Source organism: Microtus pennsylvanicus, chromosome 15 (genome assembly GCF_037038515.1).
Source record: "Microtus pennsylvanicus isolate mMicPen1 chromosome 15, mMicPen1.hap1, whole genome shotgun sequence".
Taxonomy (NCBI): domain Eukaryota; kingdom Metazoa; phylum Chordata; class Mammalia; order Rodentia; family Cricetidae; genus Microtus; species Microtus pennsylvanicus.
The window spans coordinates 9,319,832-9,342,538 of NC_134593.1; the positions used below are offsets into that span (position 1 = coordinate 9,319,832).

Here is a 22,707-nt window from a genome sequence, read left to right on the forward strand (position 1 = left end):
TCTTTTTTTAATATTTATTTATTTATACAATATTCTGTGTGTATGCCTGCAGGCCAGAAGAGGGCACCAGACTCCATTACAGATGGTTGTGAGCCCCCATGTGGTTACTGGGAATTGAACTCAGGACCTTTGGAAGAGCAGGCAATGCTCTTAACCTCTGAGCCATCTCTCCAGCCCCAGGCGGATCTCTTTGAGTCTGAGGCCAGCCTGGTCTACAAGAGCTAGTTCCAGGACAGGCTCCAAGCTGCAGAGAAACCCTATCTCGAAAAACCAAAAACCAAAATAAAAAAAAATTAAAATTAAAAAAGCCAAACTCTTATCAGCACACTTTCTGATAAATAGGCTCCTAAACACCTGAACTAGAGAAGAAGAGAATACCAAAAAGCATAAAAATACTTAGAGGGGCACCGAGTGAAACATCATTGTGGTGAGTGAGTGCTGCGGCACCCGGGAACAGCCCGCCTACACTTCCTGGTCATCCTACAGGGGCTATACTGCCCGATACCTCCTCTCTCTTCCTATCCCATCCAGCTTACATCCAGATCCCCCCACCCCGTCTCCCTCCCTCCCTCTCTTCTTTGGCGGCATAGTACCTCCCAGCTCAGCCTGCTTGGGCGCTGGGACCAAACCCGAAGCAGAGGGCAAAGGGGAGGGCGGTAGCTCCTTTGTCTCCATAGCCTGCCTGCAGCAAGCAGGGTGGGCCCGTTGTTTGTGAGCTAACCAAGCAGCAAGGAGATCCGATCTGGACACCAGGAGAAACATCACTGGGGAGTGACATCACTGGGAAGATACAGCAGTGGGCAAGAAGACCTGATCCTGTAAAAGAAGATCCATAGAAGAGTATAGGGAGGAAGAGATGGGGAGACGCCAATGCAAGAATTCACCCAACAATCTGAAAAACAACACGAAACCACCAGAAGCCAGCGACCTCACAACAGGACATGAACACCTTAAGAAGAAGTAGAAAAAACTGACTTCATGAAAGTGATTGACACCCTTAAACAGCATATAAAAAAACGCCCTTATAGAAATGGATGAGAAGTATAACAGAAAGTTCGAGGAATTGAGTAAATCAATGAATGATACCCTAGGAAACCAAAGAAAAACAATCAAGCAGATAATGGAAACAGTTCATGACTTGAAAACTGAAATGGAGGCAAAGAAGAAAACACAAACAGAGGGCTGGCTGGACATGGAAAATCTAGGTAAACGAATAGAGACTACAGAAACAAGCATAACCAGCAGAATACAAGAGATAGAAGAAAGAATCTCAGATTCTGAGGATAACATAGAGAAAATAAACGCACTGATCAAAGAAAACAGCAAGTCCAACAAACTCTCATCACAAAACATTCAGGAAATATGGGACACAATAAAAAGACCAAACCTAAGAATAATTGGAGTAGAAGAAGGAGAAGAAGTGCAGCTCAACGGTCCAGAAAATATACTTAATAAAATTATAGAAGAAAACTTTCCCAACCTGAAGAAGGATGTACCTATGAAGGTTCAAGAAGCATACAGAACACCAAATAGGCTGGATCAAAAAAAAACATCCCCTCGCCATATAATAATCAAAACACAAAATATACAGAATAAAGAAAGAATATTAAGAGCCGCAAAGGAAAAAGGCCAAGTTACTTATAAAGGTAAACCTATCAGACTTATACCTGACTTCTCTATGGAAACCATGAAAGCCAGAAGGTCCTGGATAGATGTACTTCAAAAACTAAGAGACCATGGATGCAAGCCCAGATTACTATATCCAGCCAAGCTTTCGTTCACTACAAATGGAGAAAACAAAATTTTCCAGGATAAAAACAAATTTAAACAATACGTAGCCACAAATCCAGCCTTACAGAAAATAATAGAAGGAAAATCACTAACCAAGGAGTCCAACAATGACCACAATAACTCAGACATCTAGAGACCCTTCACCAGCGCAACTCAAAGAAGGGAAACACACAAACCCTACTACTAAAAAAGTGACCGGAGTTAACAACCACTAGTCATTAATATCACTTAATGTCAATGGGCTCAACTCACCTATAAAAAGGCACAGGCTAAGAGATTGGATACGAAAACAGGATCCAACATTCTGCTGTCTACAAGAAACACACCTCAACCACAAAGACAGGCACCTACTCAGAGTAAAGGGCTGGGAAAAGGCTTATCAAGCAAATGGACCTAAGAAACAAGCAGGTGTGGCCATACTAATTTCTAACAAAGTTGACTTCAAACTTAAATCAATCAGAAGAGATGGAGAGGGACATTTTATACTCATAACAGGAACAATTCATCAGGAAGAAGTCTCAATCCTGAATATCTATGCCCCTAATATAAAAGCACCCACGTACGTAAAAGAAACATTGCTAAAATTCAAGGCAGCCATCAAACCGCACACACTAATAGTAGGAGACTTCAACACTCCTCTCTCACCAATGGACAGGTCAATCAGACAGAAACCTAACAGAGAAATTAGAGAATTAATGGAGGTAATGAAGCAAATGGACTTAACAGACATCTATAGATTATTCCACCCAAAGAGGAAAGAATATACCTTCTTCTCTGCAGCTCATGGAACCTTCTCGAAAATTGACCACATACTGGGTAACAAAGCTAACTTCCACAGTTACAAAAAAATATTATTAACCACCTGTGTCTTATCAGATCACCATGGATTAAAGTTAGAATTCAACAACAATGCTACCCCCAGAAAGCCTACAAACTCATGGAAACTGAACAGTCAACTACTGAACCATACCTGGATTAAGGAAGAAATAAAGAAAGAAATTAAAGTCTTCCTTGAATTCAATGAAAATAAAGAAACAACATACTCGAATTTATGGGACACTATGAAAGCAGTCCTAAGAGGAAAGTTCATAGCACTAAGTGCCCACTTAAAGAAAACAGAGAAAGCACATATTGGAGACTTAACAGCCCACCTGAAAGCTCTAGAAAAAAAAGAAGTAGACTCACCCAGGAGGAGTAGAAGACTGGAAATAATCAAACTGAGGGCTGGAATCAACAAAATAGAAACACAGAAAACAATCCAAAGAATCAATGAATCAAAAAGCTGGTTCCTGGAGAAAATCAACAAGATTGACAAACCCCTATCCAAACTAGTCAAACGGCAGAGAGAAAATTTGCAAATTAATAAGATCAGAAATGAAAAGGGGGACATAACCACAAACACAGAGGAAATTCAGAGAGTCATTAGATCTTACTACAAAAGCCTGTATGCCACAAAACTGGAAAATGTAAAAGAAATGGACACTTTTTTAGATAAATACCATTTACCAAAATTAAACCAGGACCAGGTGAACAATCTAAACAGACCTGTCAGTCGCGAAGAATTAGAAGATGTTATCAAAAACCTCCCTACCAAAAAAAGCCCAGAGCCAGATGGTTTCAATGCGGAATTCTACCAGAACTTCCAAGAAGAGCTAATACCTATACTCCTCAATGTATTCCACAATATAGAAACAGAAGGGTCATTACCAAATTCCTTTTATGAAGCTACAGTTATTCTGATACCAAAACCACACAAAGACTCAACCAGGAAAGAGAATTACAGGCCAATCTCACTCATGAATATCGACGCAAAAATCCTCAACAAAATACTGGCAAACCGAATCCAAGAACACATAAGAAAAATTATCCATTATGATCAAGTAGGCTTCATTCCTGAGATGCAGGGCTGGTTCAACATACGAAAATCTATCAATGTAATCCAGCATATAAATAAACTGAAAGAAAAAAAACCATATGATCATTTCATTAGATGCTGAAAAAGCATTTGACAAAATTCAACATCCATTTATGTTAAAAGTCTTGGAGAGATTAGGGATAGAAGGGTCATACCTAAATATAATAAAAGCTATATACAGCAAGCCGACAGCTAACATCAAATTAAATGGAGAGAAACTCAAAGCCATTCCGCTTAACTCAGGAACACGACAAGGCTGTCCACTCTCTCCATACCTCTTAAAATATAGTGCTTGAAGTTCTAGCAATAGCAATAAGACAACATAATGGGATCAAGCGGATTCGAATTGGAAAGGAAGAAGTTAAACTTTCGTTATTTGCAGATGATATGATAGTGTACATAAGCGACCCCCAAAACTCCACCAAAGAACTTTTACAGCTGATAAACCGCTTTAGTAATGTGGCAGGATACAAGATCAACTCCAAAAAATCAGTCGCCCTCTTATACACAAAGGATATGGAAGCAGAGAGGGAAATCAGAGAAGCTTCTCCATTCACGATAGCCACAAACAGCATAAAATATCTTGGGGTGAATCTAACCAAGGAAGTGAAAGATCTATTTGACAAGAACTTTAAGGCATTGAAGAAAGAAACTGAAGAGGATACCAAAAAATGGATGGACATCCCTTGCTCTTGGATTGGGAGGATCAACATAGTAAAAATGGCAATTCTACCAAAGGCAATTTATAGATTCAATGCAATCCCCATCAAGATCCCATCAAAATTCTTCACAGATCTGGAGAGGACAATAATCAACTTTAAATGGAAAAACAAAAAACCCAGGATAGCCAAAAAAATCCTATACAATGAAGGATCTTCTGGAGGCATTACCGTCCCTGACTTCAAACTCTATTACAGAGCTACAGTAATGAAAACAGGGTGGTACTGGCATAAAAACAGAGAAGTCGACCAATGGAATCGTATAGAAGACCCGGATTTTATCCCACAAACCTATGAACACCTCATTTTCGATAAAGGAGCTAAAAGTATACAATGGAAGAAAGAAAGCATCTTCAACAAATGGTGCTGGCATAACTGGATGTCAACCTGTAGAAGAATGAAAATAGACCCATATCTATCACCGTGCACAAAACTCAAGTCCAAATGGATTAAAGACCTCAATATCAGTCCGAACACACTGAACCTGATAGAAGAGAAAGTGGGAAATACCCTACAACAGATGGGCACAGGTGATCGCTTCTTAGGTATAACCCCAGAAGCACAGACATTAAGGGCAACATTGAATAAATGGGACCTACTAAAACTGAGAAGCTTCTGTAAAGCAAAGGACACTGTCACTAAGACACAAAGGCAACCTACTGACTGGGAGAAGATCTTCACCAACCCTGCAACAGACAAAGGTCTGATCTCCAAAATATATAGAGAACTCAAGAAACTAGACTTTAAAATGCTAATTAACCCAATTAAAAAATGGGGCACTGAACTGAACAGAGAATTCTCAACAGAAGAAGTTCAAATGGCCAAAAGACACTTAAGGTCATGCTCAACTTCCTTAGCAATCAGGGAAATGCAAATCAAAACAACTTTAAGATACCATCTTACACCTGTCAGAATGGCTAAAGTCAAAAACACCAATGATAGCCTTTGCTGGAGAGGCTGTGGAGGAAGGGGTACCCTCATCCATTGCTGGTGGGAATGCAATCTTGTGCATCCACTATGGAAGTCAGTGTTTCAGTTTCTCAGGAAATTTGGGATCAACCTACCCCTGGACCCAGCGATACCACTCTTGGGAATATACCCAAGAGATGCTCTATCATATGACAAAAGCATTTGTTCAACTATATTCATAGCAGTATTATTTGTAATAGCCAGAACCTGGAAACAACCTAGATGCCCTTCAATGGAAGAATGGATGAAGAAAGTATGGAATATATACACACTAGAGTACTACGCTGCGGTAAAAAACAATGACTTCTCAAATTTTGCATGCAAATGGATGGAAATAGAAAACACTATCCTGAGTGAGGTATCCCAGACCCAAAAAGATGAGCATGGGATGTACTCACTCATAATTGGTTTCTAGCCATAAATAGGGGTCACGGAGTCTACAATAGGTGAACCTAAAGAAGCTAAGTAAGAAGGTGAACCCAAGGAAAAACCTATAGTTATCCTCTTGGCTAAGGGAAGTAGACAAAATTGCCGGGGAGAAAAGTGGGATCTTGGGGGTGGGGTGGGATGGGGGTAAGGGGAGATGGGGAGAGAAAAGGTAGAAGGGAAGGAGGGGGTACTTGGGGAAACAGGAGGATTGGGATAAAGGAAGGTTGGATAGGGGAGCACGGAACCACAATTCTTAGTTAAGGGAGCCACTTTAGGGTGGGCAAGAGACTTGACCCTAGAGGGGCTCCCAGGTGCCCAAGCTGAGGTCCCCAGTTAGTTCCTTGGGCAGCTGAGGATAGGGAACCTGAAATGACCCTATCCTATAGCAATACTGACGAATATCTTGCATATCATCATAGAACCGTCATCTGGTGATGGATGGAGATAGAGACAGAGACCCACACTGGAGCACTGGACTGAGCTCCCAAGGTCCCAATGAGGAGCAGAAGGAGGGAGAACATGAGCAAAGAAGTTGGGACCACGAGGGGTGCACCCACCCACTGAGACAGTGGAGCTGATCTACTGGAGCTCACCAAGGCCAGCTGGACTGTTACCGAAAAAGCATGGGATAAAACTGGACTCTCTGAACATGGCGAACAATGAGGGCTGATGAGACGCCAAGGACAATGGCACAGGGTTTTGATCCTACTTAATATGCTGGCTAGGTGGGAGCCTAGCCAGTTTGGATGTTCACCTTCCTAGATATGGACGGAGGGGGGAGGACCTAGGACTTACCACAGGGCAGGGAACCCTGACTGCTCTTTGGACTGGAGAGGGAGGGGGAGAGGAGTGGGGGGAGGGAGAGAAGAGTGGGAGGAGGGGGAGGGAAATGGGAGACTGGGAGGAGGTGGAAATTTGGTTTTTTTTTATTCTCCTTTTATCAATAAAAAAAAGAAAAAAATACTTAGAGGTTTATGTTATAAAATATAATTAAGCTGTGTTCTATCATCATGTCCTGGTTACTTCTGTATAATAAGTTTATATTCATTTTAAAAACATATTATTAACCTCAACATAAAAGCCCAGTTTCCCTGGTTCAGAATTCTTAGAAAGAATGCACAGATCACATCTAGAACTCTTTAGTATTTCTGTTACTCACAACGGAGGCTGAGAGCAAAGATCAAGCTTCGCCGCTGGCTGAAGTAGAGCATGCTGTTATGGTGGGAGCGTGAAAGTCACCCAGGCTCCTGTGTTTGAACAGTTGGCCCCAGCTGGTGGCACTGTTTGGGAGGCTGAGAACCTTCTGGACATGGGAACTAGTTTCAACAGGTAAGGCCATGGGGCTGGTGAGCTGGCTCCGTGATTAAAAGGTCCTGGGTTCAGTTCCCAGCACACACACACACACACACACACACACACACACACACGGGAGGAGAGGAGGGGAGGAGAAGGGGGAAGTAGGGAAAGAGAGGGAGGGGCGGGGTATGCAAGCATGCACGAGTGCACCCCCCAAATGATAAGATGGAATTCTAGGGATCTGTACTTAGACTGTAAGTATCAACCTCAGTCTCAAACCACTATTAGTCAACTTGATATCAAAAGAGTATTTTGCTTGTTTGTTATAAAAGCAAACATAAGAGAACAGAACATAAAACTAGAAAACTGCATACATGGAAGGGCATAATTTAATACATTTAATAATGTTCTTTTAGATGGAATTTATTACTCAAATTTATTTCCTATGACTTTAGATCAGGAATCATCCAGTGTGGGAGAAGATGAGAACAGTGTAGGAAAAAGCTATTAACAGATATAAACCAGAGAGTCAATAAAAACCACAAAGTAACGATTTCCAAGGTGCAGCTCCTCCAGCTCTGAGCACTGCTGTGTAAAACTGAGAGCACCTGGTGAGCCTGCAGAAATCAGGCTATGAGAAATGCACTCTTAACTCTGAGGTCCCCGTCTCACTTAACAAGTGTAAAACAATGCCAGCCTCTAATCGGAACCCTCAAGTAAAACTGTTTCTCTTCCTCAAATCCCACAGTTCGGAAGCTTAATTATCTTTAGCTACCAAAGCCATGGTCCTTGCAGTCACGCGGGCTCCTGAGTACCTGCCTAGGTTCTAAGCATCCTTTCAGAGGCTAACACAATAGTAAGCAAATCCTCATCCAGTGCACCTTCTGATTTGGAGGTGAACTTAAGAAGTACACAGTACATAAAGAGTAAAGGCTACGGACAAAAAGGGCAGTGAGCACACACAGTGCAAAAGGAAGGCTTCACAAGCTACTCTGCAGCCAACCAGCTCACAAAATAAGGGCTGTTTTTTTCAGCTGTTGTTTTTTAACATAAAATCCATGAAGACAATATGAGCACTGAGGTAATGACAAACAAATAGGAAGATAAGATCAGGCTATTGCAGAGAAACAAAACAAACAGGAACATCTTTTGAGCGACTGAAGCAAATCCTGATACACAGTCAAATCAGCACTTAAAGTCTCAGATTTGAAATATTTAGGAAAACATATATGGAGACCTCCAACTACTAATAGGGAGGATGGAATAATACAGAAAGAAAGACCCCAGAAAGCAGGTTAAAAATCTGAATTTTTAAAGTGTTTCACATTAGCATAAGTGTAGAGGATTGTATCTGGATAGGAAAAAAATGATGTCATGCCTATATGATGAGACTTGGATGTAAACTTTTTTCATGATTCTCCTGCTCAACCTCCAGAGTACTGGGACTACAGGCATGCACCGCCACACCCAGCTCTTAGCTATAAACTTCTGGGGCAAAGTTATGGGAAAGCCATAAATCTAAAACCACACATACTGCCTTCTGCAGACTCTCATTTGGAGAGGGGAGAGGGAAGGAGAGGAATATCAAACATCAAGAAAACAAAAATCCAGGTAAGGCAAGCAGTAGAAATAGCTGTTTTTAATTTAATATGGAAAGGAAGGATAGCAATAAAGAAAATCACCACTAAAATTAACATGTTTCCTAATACAAAACTAACTAGAAACAAGAAATAAGAAGGGCCAAGAAGCTAAGAGAAAAATCTTTGAGACAGGGATTCGCCTAGGCTGGTCTTCAACGGGCCGTGCGGCTATATAGCCAAGGATGACTTTAAACTCCTGGCCTTCCTGCCTCCACTTTGCAGTGTTGGGATTATAGCCATGCATCACCATGCCTGGCAAAAATCTGGTATATACTACATTTTCAGAAAGATCACATCATTGTCAATTTCCCTTTTGGTTTTCACATTCACAAAGACTTTACCTTACAAAACGCCCTCCCACAAAAATCCATGTTTAATTGTTCTACCACATCTCTATAAAAACCCCTGAAAACTATGTGTCTCCTTAATTTTTTCCTCAAATAATTACGAAATAGAAATGCACGGACTAAAAAGTATCAAGAAACCTAAGGAAATATCCTTTCTACAGTCATCGCACTGCTTTATTGCCCGCCAACACAGTGTCCACACTGCGCAGAACTTGAACTAGAGCTCTCTAGATGCTCATTCCCTGATCTTGGGGCTGGGGAGATGGCAGTCTGTCAGCATGGTGCTTGTGGCAAAGCATGAAGAACTGAGTTCAAATCTCAACACCACACAGGAAACCAGCACAGGCAGTGTAATTCCAGAGCTAGGAAAATGATAATAATCCCTGGGGCTTCAAAAAATAAGGTGGGGAGTGATAAGAAACACTCCCCTTACAAACACATGTCTGACCTCACCCACCAGAACCTGCTTCTTGCTGGGCGGTGGTGACGCACGCCTGTAATCCCAGCACTCAGGAGGTAGAGGCAGGCAGATCTCTGTGAGTTTGAGACCAGCCTGGTCTACAGAGCTAGTTCCAGGACAGGCTCCAAAGCTACAGAGAAACCCTGTCTCGAAAAACCAAAAGAAAAAAGAAAAAAAAAAGAAAAAGAGCCTGCTTCTTTTTTTTTGTTTATTTTTATTTTTTTGTTTTTTTTCGAGACAGGGTTTCTCTGTGGTTTTGGAGCCTGTCCTGGAACTAGCTCTTGTAGACCAGGCTGGTCTCGAACTCACAGAGATCCGCCTGCCTCTGCCTCCCGAGTGCTGGGATTAAAGGCGTGCGCCACCACTGCCCGGCGAGCCTGCTTCTTGTTTCTTGGCAAGCATCCCATTTTTGTATAATCATTAAAGAAGTCAAATTACCCATTTTTAGGGGGAATTCCTTTATTTTTGTCTATTTTTAAATTGAAAATAGATTTTTCATACAATATATTCTAATTATGGTTCTCCCTCCCCCACCTTCCCAAGATACCCCCCTTTGCCATCCCAATCTATACCCTATCTCTCCTTATGCAGCAGCAGGCTGCTTGTTGGTTCCTGGCCACTTAGCCTCGAAATAATCACACAGAAACTGTATTAATTAAATCACTGCTTGGCCCATTTGCCTCTCACTGGTTAACGCCCACATATTAATTTAACCTATTTCCACTAATCTGTGTTATCACCACGTGGCTGTGGCTTACCAGCTAAATCTGTCTCTGGTGGGGGCTACATGGCTTCTCTCTGACTCTGCCTCCTTTCTCCCAGCATTCAGTTTAGTTTTCCCTGCCTAGCTCTGTTCCCCTATAGCTATAGGCCCAAAGCAGTTCCTTTACTAACCAATGATATTCACAGCATACAGAGGAGAATCCCACATCATCCTATTTTAATTCTCTACATGCACATCAAATAAGCTTCTCAGACTCAGCCATGTCCAAAGTAAAAGTTCTGATTCCCTTTGCACACCCCACAATCTTCCCCACGTTAATAAACAGAAACATTATTTTTTTCATTTCTTAACATCAGAAACCTTGACTTTTTCTTGGTCCCCTTTCCTTCCCCACAAATCGCACTAGGTCTGCCTTCAGACTTAAACAGTGTGTGTTTTCCTGCACATCTCAGTGCACCACATGGATGCCCAGTGTCCCACTGAGGTCCTAAGAAGGCATCGGGTCCCCTGCACATAAGTGCTGGGATTCCAATTTGGGTCTTCTGTAAGAGCTCTTCCTCATTGAACCATCTTCCCCAGTTCCCATCCTACCCTTTTCCACACTACACTCTTCAGAAGTTCCAGAAGGCAGGCCCACTTCCTATTTCTGCTTACCTGCCTCCTTTGTGCTTACTTAGTTTAATGGGAAACTACTCTTTTTCGAACATGACACACACAATCCTACCCCCCAGCTCTGACACTTGCTGATATAAAATCTGCTGCTTCCCAGTGATATCCACTTGTGTCTTCTCAGAACACAGCTAACTGTTTGCAGAAGACTGCCCCTCTATTTCTGTTTCACTCGTTCTGCACCCTCTCCCTCCCCCTCCCTCCTGATGTGTGCTCCAGGGCTCCAAGCTCCTGAACTAGAACAGCATTTCTAGTGGAGTCTGAGCTGTGCGCACTCCCCTATGAACATTTACAGATACACAAATATTGTCAAGTAAAACTTACACAAATTGTACAGGAGGCCTAAAGTTCAATTCCCAGAACTTTTCACTTCCCAAATTTTAACATCTCTTTTAAGTCTCTAATTACATTAAACTATCCACAATGTTTGTAATATTAGGAGTTCTCCTATACTATCTCCCCAAATTTTCCTGTTTGGTTAACAAAACGTAATGCTTTCTCAGATCATCCTACCTACAGATTTTATTTAGCTAATCCAAATTAATTATACTTTGATTTCCTCCAAACTCTTTAATTCTATTCATAAGTTAAAAGATGAAGTAAGCAACTGTATTTTACTAACAACCAAAAAAAAATTTTAATTTTTTTCAGCCTACAGAAACTAGGGTAGACAGCTTTGGTGACATATCTCAAATCCTTCTGTATTCCTTTTATTCTTCTCCCCAGCAACGTGCTCTCCTACACCTTTGCTTTATTTACTCTTAAAGAAAATCCCTAAGATGATGTAGGTTCTAAACAGCCTTGCCCATAGTAAGATCTAAGAAACACATTTCAAAATCTCAACCACACATTTAGATGAAAGACTGTGAGGGTCCCAAGGGCAATTTGGCCTAAGTAAAATCACTTTCACTTTTGTCCCATGAGATTCTCTTCTCCTAAACCCCTGCCAGTTAGCTGTCTTCAAGGTGGACTGGGAGGATGGAGATGGTAATGACACTTAACGGGAAGTAGTCAGGTTATCCTCAGGCACAGGTAAAGCCATCTGGATCTGATCTGAAGTCTTCACAAGGTGACAGAACCCCAGCTCTGGGGACTGTCCTTTCCTTACAATGCACCTGAGTTGTGCTGCCATATTTATAAGCCAAGGTTATCTGGACATGACTCTGAATAGAGCACACTCTCGAGTCTTCAAGAAGGCATTTGGATTGTTTTTATATTTCCTGAAAGCAAGAGACTAGAACCCTGCCTCAGAATAAACTGACTCCTTGTTACCATGGTAATGAGCTGCTTTGCTTAAAATGCAGAGCATTCTGGGGCTTTGTTCTCATCAAGAATGTGATAGGAGCAAATGAGTCAATTCTAGAGTATATTTATAAACATAAGGTGTTTTTTTGACTCTAACAAACATTTTAAATTGCTTGGTTCCCAGTAAGAAGACCAAAGAAAACGAAAGTGTTGGGCTATCTATATTCTGTTACGAAGAGCTTCACTCCATCACAGAGCTCAGCATGTTCAGACTAGTTACAAACTCAAAACATACTAGAAACCTCAAAGGTTCCCATACAACAGTCTTGTTAAAGAGCCACTAGAATGAAACAGGGAAGCAGGGAAAGCACAGGACAGAGTGCAGAGTGGCGGGCTGACATACTCCAGCGTGAGATGCTAGCTCAACAAGCTGCGCAGTCATGTTTGTGTGCCGTATGGAGAGCCCCTAATCCCCAATGTGATTATGTCTGGAGTGAGACTTTTCAGGCATCATTACATCATTAAGATGGAGACCTCATAAGCAGGACCCGCAACCTTATTAGAGACCTAGAACACCCCCTTTCCCTTCTGATAAAATGACCACCAACTCTCCAGGAGCCAGTTCTCACTGGGCTCAGTAAGATTTCAAGCATGAAAAACACAACACAGCTCAGTGCCACAGCAGAAATGCTATCTCAAGAAAAATACCATAATACTTTGTTTGGGCTGTTACTCAAGAGACAGGGAAGTGAGGGTGGCCATTCCTCTTGGCAAGCCAGGGAGAAGCTTTTCCCATTGTAAGGTATCTGGGAATAATCTCTTGTGAAGATGATTAGGTATTCCTGACAAGTAAAACACACTTCTGAAACTCACTGAAGAGTGGAGTTGTTTTTTGGTTTTACTCTTCTTCTTTTTGGGGTCCACCACCCAGCTCACAAATAAGTAAGTCACAAGCCTTATTCTTACTTATGAATGCCCAGTCTCAGCTTGGCTTACTTCTAGCCAGCTTTTCTTAAATTATCCCAGCTACCTTTGCTCTGGCTTTTACCATTCTCTGTTCTACATGTCTTTCTTTACTGGTCCCTGATGTCCCGTCCTTCTCTCCTCCTCCTTTTCTCACTCCCCCTTTTCTCTTTTTCTCCTTCTATTTATTCCCTCTGCCTGGCAGCCCCACCTATCCCCTCTCTCCTGCCTTGCTATTGGCCATTCAGCCCTCTACTAGACCAATCTGGTGTTCTAGGCAGGCAAAATAACACAGCTTCATAGAGTTAAACAAATACAACATACAAGAATGCAATACTTCTTTGCATCATTAAAACAGCATAAACAAATGTAACACATCAACTAATATTCCACAACAGAAGAGAAAGCAAAAAAGCAAAGGTCTCTATCAGCTTCTATAAGCAATCATCTTATTGAGATTCTTTTACTTCAGAAAGTTCATGACCTATAAATTGACCAATGGAGAAATTCTAAAGCCATCTTTGGTTATTTCCTTTGGTCTCGGTTTTTTGGGTTTTTTTTTTGTTTGTTTTTGTTTTTTAAGAAAATATCATATATCATGGTGGGCATGTAGAGGTTAGAACTATTCTGCTTCCACCAGGGGAGGAGACATGGGGAGCAAACTCAGGTCATCAGGCAGAGCATCACGTGCCTTAACCTGCTGAGCCATTTTGCCAGCCTGCTTTGTCTACTTTTGTTTTTCTCTAATGACGAATAAAACAAGATTACAGCATTAACAAGTTAACCCAAATGAAAAATATTTTAGTGAATCATAGAGATATTTTTAATTATGATTCAACCTACATTGGTTTCTTTTTGGTCTACATGTTCCCATTTTATCGCAGCCATCTGCCATACCAACAGCAGTTTCACAGAAGTTTGAACAAAATTATGACAGTGCATTAAAAACTACCAACTTTCTCACCTTAGAGCTGTACAGATTTGGAGGTTTTAGAGACAAGGTTTCAGTATGTTACCTCAGCTAGGCTCAAACACAATCTTCCTGCCTTAACATCCTCTCAACCCCAGCTTAAAGCTTATTAAAAAAAAAAAGCACCCACTAGGAGACTGCCCACAGAAAAGGGGTACACTAGTACACCCCAAAGCCCGCTCTATGTCTCAGAAGTGTCCACTAGGAGACTGTCCATAGAAAAGGGGTACACTGGTACACCCCACAGCCAGCCCTGTCTCTCGGAAGTGTCCACTAGGAGACTGTCCACAGAAAAGGGGCACATTAGTGCACTCCAAAGCCTGCCCTATATCTTGGAAGTAAACTGTAGAAGGCAAATGGCAGCGGCTTCTGGTTCTCCCACCACTCTAGAGCTGCCCACGTTCCCATCTAAGGCTGAAAGAAGAGCTTGTTGAGTGTCTGGTCAACCAGGTCCACACTGTCTTCCACAGGTTCAGTGCCTGACTAAGTTCTCCAGAACCCTACAGTCATGGCTGGAGGTGCAGTGTAATGGTAGACTGTTCTGATATGCATAAGGCTCTAGGCCCAATCCTCAGTCCAGCAAAAATAAAAAATAAAAACCCTATGTAATTCTCTCTGGACCATGCTTTAAAAGACCCTCCTTATTTATAGATTCTGTATTTCAAATGCATGTTGTAGGCAATGCCAAGGTAAATGAAGGTCAGTTTCTGGGGAAGGTATCGGATTGGTAAGCACAGGACCCAGTTAACCGCGTATAATCCCATTTTTTAGTGAAAGTAATTGGTCAAACATCCAAATCAAGGTGATTATTTATATGAATAAAGTTCTGGAGAAGGGCCTTTCAGATACCACAGAATGTTGGTCTCGAGCATAAACTACTAAAGAAACCTGGCCCAAGCCGGGCGATGGTGGCGCACGCCTTTAATCCCAGCACTCGGGAGGCAGAGGCAGGCGGATCTCTGTGAGTTCGAGACCAGCCTGGTCTACAGAGCTAGTTCCAGGACAGGCTCCAAAGCCACAGAGAAAAAAAAAAAGAAAGAAACCTGGCCCACTCCCCTTGATGCCCCTTCCAAAAAGAGAAGCAGGTCTGAGAGCCATAAATGGGAGTCACAAGAACTGAAAACAGCAATTAGCCCATTTAAGTCTGACCTAGATTTCATCACACAAACCAGGGGCAAGAAGAACAGAAAAAATCTTTTGCATGCAAAACAGAACAGTGAGAAAAAACTGAACAGAGAAGAGAAACTCATTTTATATAAATGCTTAATAAAACCTAGAGATTGAATATCCCCATCCACTGGACAGGAACCACTTGCTGTGGTGGTCTGAATGAAAATGGCCCCATAGGCTCATGTATTTGAATGTTTGGCTTCTTGGTTGGTAAAACTGTCTAGGAAGGATTAGGAGGTGTGGCCTTGTAGGAGGAGGTGTGTCACTGGAGGTTTCAAAAGTCAACCCCTAACCCAGTCTTTCTCTCTCTGCCTCCTACTGTCAGATAAGGGTGTTAGGTTCTCAGCGACTGCTCTACTGCCATGCCCAGATGCCTGCTGCCATATAACCACCCCGCCATGACAGCCATGGATTCACCCTACGAAGCTGTAAGCAAGCTCACAACTTTTGTAAGTTGCCCTGTGCATGCTGTCTCCTCACAGCAAAATAACAGTACCTAAGCCAACTAGCATTCTTCACAAGGTTGAACTCCAGGCTTCACCTGGTCCATGTGTAATTCACATATTCAGTGTTGAAAAGGATCTGATCAAGAATCTGTTCCCTCTAGTTACAACAGTCACTGTGCTGAACCACAAAAACTTTATAAATTAAAGCGAAGTGTGCAGTATGAGTATTTATCTCAGCAGTAAAGTATCTTTCACAGCCTGCTCCACTTTCCTCCCCTTAGTCTGATAGCTCCATTCAGGGTTCAGCTCTCTTGCTCCACTTTGAGTTCCATACCAGAATATGTACAGTCCCTCTACCTAGGTGTGTAATAAAAGTTCCATGTTCTTTGTGTTATCTACCAGTTGGTAGTATATTTGATGAATCAAAAAACGTATCAAATGTGTTTACACAAGTTTAACTTTCTTAACCAGGGACTACTAGTATGTTTTGCTACAATCAAAGACTAAACTAGGCAGGGGAATGTTGTTTGGTGGTCGAGAGTTCACCTCCGATGCAGAGTCCTGGGTTCGATTCCCATCACTGGGAGAGGTGGTCGAGGGCATGGACAAGGACAGATTGGGTAATGGGATAAAGAAGACATAAGCTGCAAACAAGAATCCCACACAAACAGGCACTGCTGGAGGTGGGACACTGCAGAGTGGCTCAGCATTGAAACCAGGTGGTCCAGTGGGCGTGAGTCCTCAGGAACACAGGGCTACTAGCAGGCCTGAGAGGACATGGAAAAGATGAAGCAGATTAATGAAATAGATAATATAACTATATAAATACCAGGGAAAAGCAGCTTTCTGAAAGTGCGCTAGCTTAAGTGAGGAGTCTCAGCACAGAAACACCGAATGACAATCTAAGCAAGCGGTAAAAGAGCAAAAGACAAACCTTTCTGGGGATGAGGAAAAACACTGAATCCTCATACCTGAAGCTGAAAAGTCAACAACCAGAATGTAGGAATTCTATTAATGCTTACCCATGGTGCAAAACCATGTAATCCCAGTAGCTGGAAAGGAGGCAGACAAGAGGCTCGAGAGCTCAAGGCCATCCTCAGCTACACGGTAACTTTGAGCCTAACCTGAGCTACTTGAAACCCAGGTCAAAATAAAATAAAATAAAGAAGAAACATTGCTGCTAATAACAGAGTAAGACAGGCATGGTGGCAAATGCCCACATCTCAGAGTTTAGGAGACCGAGGAGAGAAGACTGCCATGGTCTGAGGCCAGTCTGGGCAAGGAAGAGCAGTAAGACTATGGAGAAAATCTAAGCCAATGAAAAGGAGAACGCGAAAGCCCTGTCTCCAGGGGAAAGCTGAAGGTGAAAACACTAGTGCTTTTTAAATGCTGCTGTTCTTCAGAGCAACTCTTACAGAGCTGCTGAACATACTGCATCATTTAATATTAGATCAAAATACAAAAGTGTAACAAAACTTCAACTATTTAGGTCATAGTTTCTTTATAGAAGATTTTAGTTTTAACTGTGTGCGTATGTGTCTATTGTGTGGACATGTGCACTTTAGTGTGGGTACCTTTGGAGGCCAGACTATCCTATGCCCCTGGAGGTAGACACAGGTATTTGTAAACTACTCATGCAGGTGCAGAGAACCACACTCCCACACACTGCAAGAGCACAAGGGTCCTTAACAGCTGTGCGGCCTCTCTCATGCCTCCCTTGTAAAGCACAGCGCTGCCTCTCATGCCCCCCTCGTGACTCCTTTTTCACATGAATAATTGATCATTTTCCCACAGAAGAAATTCTCTTATTTTAGAAACATTATGTTTCTACAACAAAAACTATAGCTATCTGATTCTGTGTGACACTCTGAACTTTCCGTAACTCCAAGTTCTTTTTCATTGTTTTGTTCCCATGTCACAGGGTATACCTAACTCACCTCAGGAAACGAGGGAGTTACTTCAACGGCTGCTACAGTCAGTCACATTCTGGTTTTCCTAAGACAATATTCAAAGCACCATGAAGGAACTGTTTCCACTTAACATTGTGTAAGAAGTTAAAATGATCAACACAATAAATTCTCAAATGTACCCTACGATGGCAACACCTTTGATCTTTCATACTTCCCAACACTGAAGGTAATATTTTAGTACGTAAACAACCTGAAATATGAAATACACTGTTTTAACTGAATACCAATTGTTTCTAGTTTACACCTAGAAAGTCTATAAACGTTTTTATTTTATTATGATTTCTGAGTATGTGTATTCAGGCACATGTGTGGAGGTCAGAGATTTCTTTTGGGAGTCAGTTTTCTCCTTCCACCATGGATTCCTGGGATCAATCAGGTCATCTGAATTGAACTGTGCAGAAAAGCTATGTCTCACTGAGTCCTACCTGTCCACCTCTTTAGGTAGCTTTAAGGTTGATTCTGTTCAGTTAGGAAAGTTCCCATGGGTTGGGGATTTAGCTCAGTGACAAAGCATTTGCCTAGGAAGCTGAAGGCCCTGGGCTGAGTCCTCATCTCTGATGGTAGGGGTGTTACCAAGGCCTGAGTTTTCAAAACACAATTCATGCAGTAAATGATGCTTCCAGACAGGATGACGATGACTATGATGACATCATATTAAGGAGGAATTTGCTTAGCACAGACAGCTGAGACAATATGCAGACTGTAATCCAACCAAGGCAGCTACATGTTTGCATTTATTTCCTTAAGAGCGACTTTATTTGTTTTAATTTGGTATATTATTACTTCTGGATTTTAGAAAAACTCGTTTCATAGTTTGCTATGCTAGTATTCAGGCAGCCATAAAGTAATCCCAACATAAAAATTCTTTTGCTCCTAGATCTGAAATAAAATAGACAAACATAAAGGCAGCCTACCCTTTCACCCTTTTTGGCCTAATGATGCTAACCAATACCTTGTCTCCATTATTAATTAGTAAACCCTGGTGTTAAGAGCAGTGCAGTTTAAAAGTTCATGAACACTTCCCACTTCTAACACCTGGCAGAGTAATCCCACAGCATGAAATGCTATTTAAATTTTTCTATCAAAAGGCTGCTACCAGGGCCTGGAGAGATGACTCAGTGGCTCAGAGAGCTTACTGCTCTACTACAGGATCCTACCTAGTTCAGTTCTGGCACCCACATCAGGTGGTTCACAACAGCCTGAAACTTTGCCTTCTGACCTTTTTGGGCACGTGTGCACACACGTATCATACACTCACACAAACACACTTACATGTAAATAAAAATAAATCTTTCCTTTTTAAATCAAAGCTGCTACCAGATATTTTTTCTAATGTAAAATTGTTTAGCCAATTTATATAAAGAATCTAACTTCATTCGGGCAGTGCATTAAAGGCGGTGCATCCCTTTAATCCCAGCACTTGGGAGGCAGAGGCAGGTGGATCTCTGTAAATTCAAGGCCAGCCTGGTCTACAAGAGTTAGTTCCAGGACAGGCTCCAAAGCTACAAAAAAAACCCTGTCTCGAAAATCCAAAAACAAAACAAAACTAAAAAAAAACCCTAACTTCAGATCAGTAGCTGTTTTCAGTTTCACAGGCTTCACACTTCATGTTAACCTGCAGTCCTCCAGATGCCTTCTGGAAAGCTCACCACTTCCCTGGATAGGAAATGGTTGCCACCTCTGTCAATTCCCATCTCACCATCCCTAAGAAACAGCTTCAAGTTTTTGTTTTGTTTTGAAACAGTTTGCTTTTTTCCAACCTGAGTTTTCCCAAACTATTTCTGGGCTCTGACAATCCTGCGTGACTAAGTCTCCTCCTGGGAACAGCTGCCTCATTATCACTATTAAAACAGTCACTCCTATACCCACTGATAAGGATCTGGAAACTCATTGTAACCTATCTGCTAAAGATAAACTTGTAACACTTGGAATAATGGCTCACCTCCCCCACCCCCTCCACCTGACCACTCCAGCAGTCTTTGTGTTCCAATTAAGCTTTTCAGTTTTCCATAAATTCTTACTACCTTTATTCCTATTTCCTTCCTAAAGCCAGTTAATCCTCAACTACTGTCACTCCCCAGCCCCCTCTCACTCAGGAGCCAATGACCTCATATTTCTAAGGTAAAACAACTTCCCAACTGACCTGTCTCAGAAATATTTTGTATAGTTCATGTGTTATTTGGTAACTTCTGTTCCTGGCAAGCTAGTCCTCCTGCCTGGAAAATCCACAGCAGATAACCTCCAAAGGTCTTTTCCTAAAGCCATCAAATGGAACAACTACTTACAACCTTAATTCTTCCAAATAAATGTATCCAAAACAGAGATAAGGAAAACATCAATAAAAAGAAACAAAAGAAAAGCAGATGAACACAACCACCAATTTGTCTTTACTGCCACCCAAACTCAGTATGAGAGACATGTGACAACAGCAGAGATTATCTGGAAGTCCTTGATTCAGTCTGATAGAGTGCTACCCTAAACCAGAACCAAGTTGAGCTATTTAATCCTTAATCTTTAATCCAGGGGTGTGCAATAAACTCCTTTGGCAGAGCGTTCAGCTCTTCTTGGCATATTTTAAAGTGTGTGGATGTATCCACAAGAGAAAATCAATTCTAGAATTCAGTTGAGGAACTCAGGCATGCTAGGTCAGCAATCTAATACTGAACCACACGCCCAGTCCAGTTTCTTAGCATCAACACCCAAGGCAGTCTCGACTGTGTAACCCTGACTGGCCTAGAACTCAAGCGATCCTCCAGCCTCTGCTTCTAATTTTTCCATTTTAGCAAATTAAGTAGCATGCTCTAATAAGTTTTTACCACCTTAATTTCTAATTAGTGACTAACATAAACATTTACAAGATTTCTGCAGCAAGCAGGATGTGATAAAAGATTACTTATCCTGCTCAACAAGAGGGAAACTACACCTGGTACTGGAAACCTGGCTAGCTACTCTGCGCTAGTGAGGGCACTGCTATCGGAAAACCTACAACCACTACTTTACTAAGTGAGCACAATTCTAACAACAACCTAAACACTGTCTTTATACTCAACAAGCAACTCTTTAGCCCCCATGATGGAAATTTCTCAGTATAGCAGTCAGGTGACCACTACAGAAAACTACATCCAATCAAAACAGAGTTGTCAGGCACCCACCTCACGAGACATCTACAAAATACTCCCTAATACACCTAAGGCTCAGCAAACATTGCAGAAGAGGAGGTGGAAAGACTGTTAAGAGCCAGAAGATCAGGGAGTCTGCTCTGAGTGTGTCTCCAGCAATATCAGAAACTACACCCATAAGGCTTACCAACATGACTGCCCAAACAAGAGCTGAAAGATGACACCAATACAGATGCCCACGTGGAGAGAAAAGCTCACAAGACCTCAACCCACAGAGAACTACAAGCAACTAAGGGAAGCTGGGAATGACAAGGTTCATTTCCCCAGGGAAGAGCACACCTATTGATTATTCAATACCAATGGTCTACCCTGGAAACACACATACCAGTAACATATACATACAGACTTAATGCTATAGTTAGAAATGTATATGAATATACATATATGCATGTAATAACCATTAGTGTAAACAGCAGGAAAGAGTGAAAGGTATATGTCAGGGTTTGGAGGAAGAAAAGAGAAGGCAGAAATGCGATTATATTATCTGAAATTTTTTTAAAGAGAGTATTTCTACATTCTATTGATGATAATATCAAAGGTGTTGCTAACAGAGTTGGAAGAAAACATTGTCTCATTAGAAATTCGTGGAGGTCAAGTACTCTCCATCATGCAAACATAGATGCAGCCCCTCCCCACCACCTCCACGCTTGTAAAAACATACTCAGCAAGCCAGCAAGATGGTTCAATAAACAAGCAATTTATAAAATTCAATTTATAAAAGCCCCGATGAAGAGAACTGACTCCTAAAAAATGTCCTCTGACCTCCACATGCATGCCAGCACAGTTCCACACACAAATACACACAGTAAAAATGAAGTAAACAATAAAAAGCCATCATCAGTGTGGAGCATTTAAAGAGGTGCTGATGATCACACCTCCTACAATCTCGTCATTTAAATATCAGCAAACTAAGCAAGAATGTATGGTACTGATTGAAGTATTTCAACTCCTAAGTACTGGATACTGTTTTCTAGTAAACCACATTTTCTTCTGAAAATCTGATCCTCAGATATAGTAGTACTTAATTGATGGAGGAAGGGCATTGGTTAATTAATAAAGAAACTGCTTGGCCCTGATAGGTTAGAACATAGGTGGGTAAAGTAAACAGAACAGAATGCTGGGAGGAAGAGGAAGAGAGGTAAGACGCCTCAGACAGATGCCATTTCCTCTCCTCTCTGGGGCAGACGCGATGAAGCTCTGACCCAGGATGGACGTAGGCTAGAATCTTCCCGGTAAGTGCACCTCGGTGCTACACACATTAATAGAAATGGGCCAGGCAGTGTTTAAATGAATGCAGTTTGTGTGTTGTTATTTCGGGGTATAAGCTAGCCAGGCGGCCAGGAGCCAGGCTGTGGGAAGAGGCCCGCAGCTCTTACTACAGAATGGCGCCCGACGTGGTAGCAGCAATTTCTCGGGTCTGCTCTGCTTGCTAGAGGCAAGCAAGCACTCTCATCTAAGAGAGGCTTCCTGACTCAGCTTTAGCTGCAAAACCCTGCAGCTCTTAAGAGGTCCTGCTACGAAACACTTAAATGGTGTTGATAAAAGCCGACTGAATGCTTGTTTGTTTTCAGCCGTAGCAGGAAAAAAGTTGTGCTGTTTTAAAATGCCGGTTTTCTGGGCCGTCCTGCCAGGGCAAACTCTGACTCAGACTCAAGCAGGTAGTCTGATTAAATGTGGTCTGTGAGCAGAATGATGCAGTTTGCTTGCTGGCAGGGACCTTAAAATGCCATAGAGTTGTGGCGGTAAACATGGCTACAACCGGTACCTCCGCCATGAGGCTGGAAAGCTAAGGAATGGGCTGGATC

At 41.9% G+C, this 22,707-nt stretch overlaps 1 protein-coding gene across 8 annotated transcripts in view; it reads right to left on the reverse strand.

The window, feature by feature from the left end:
* Positions 1 to 22,707, reverse strand: part of Fbxo34 (F-box protein 34) — a 69,085-nt gene that overhangs the window by 18,065 nt on the left and 28,313 nt on the right. The window lies entirely within an intron of this gene.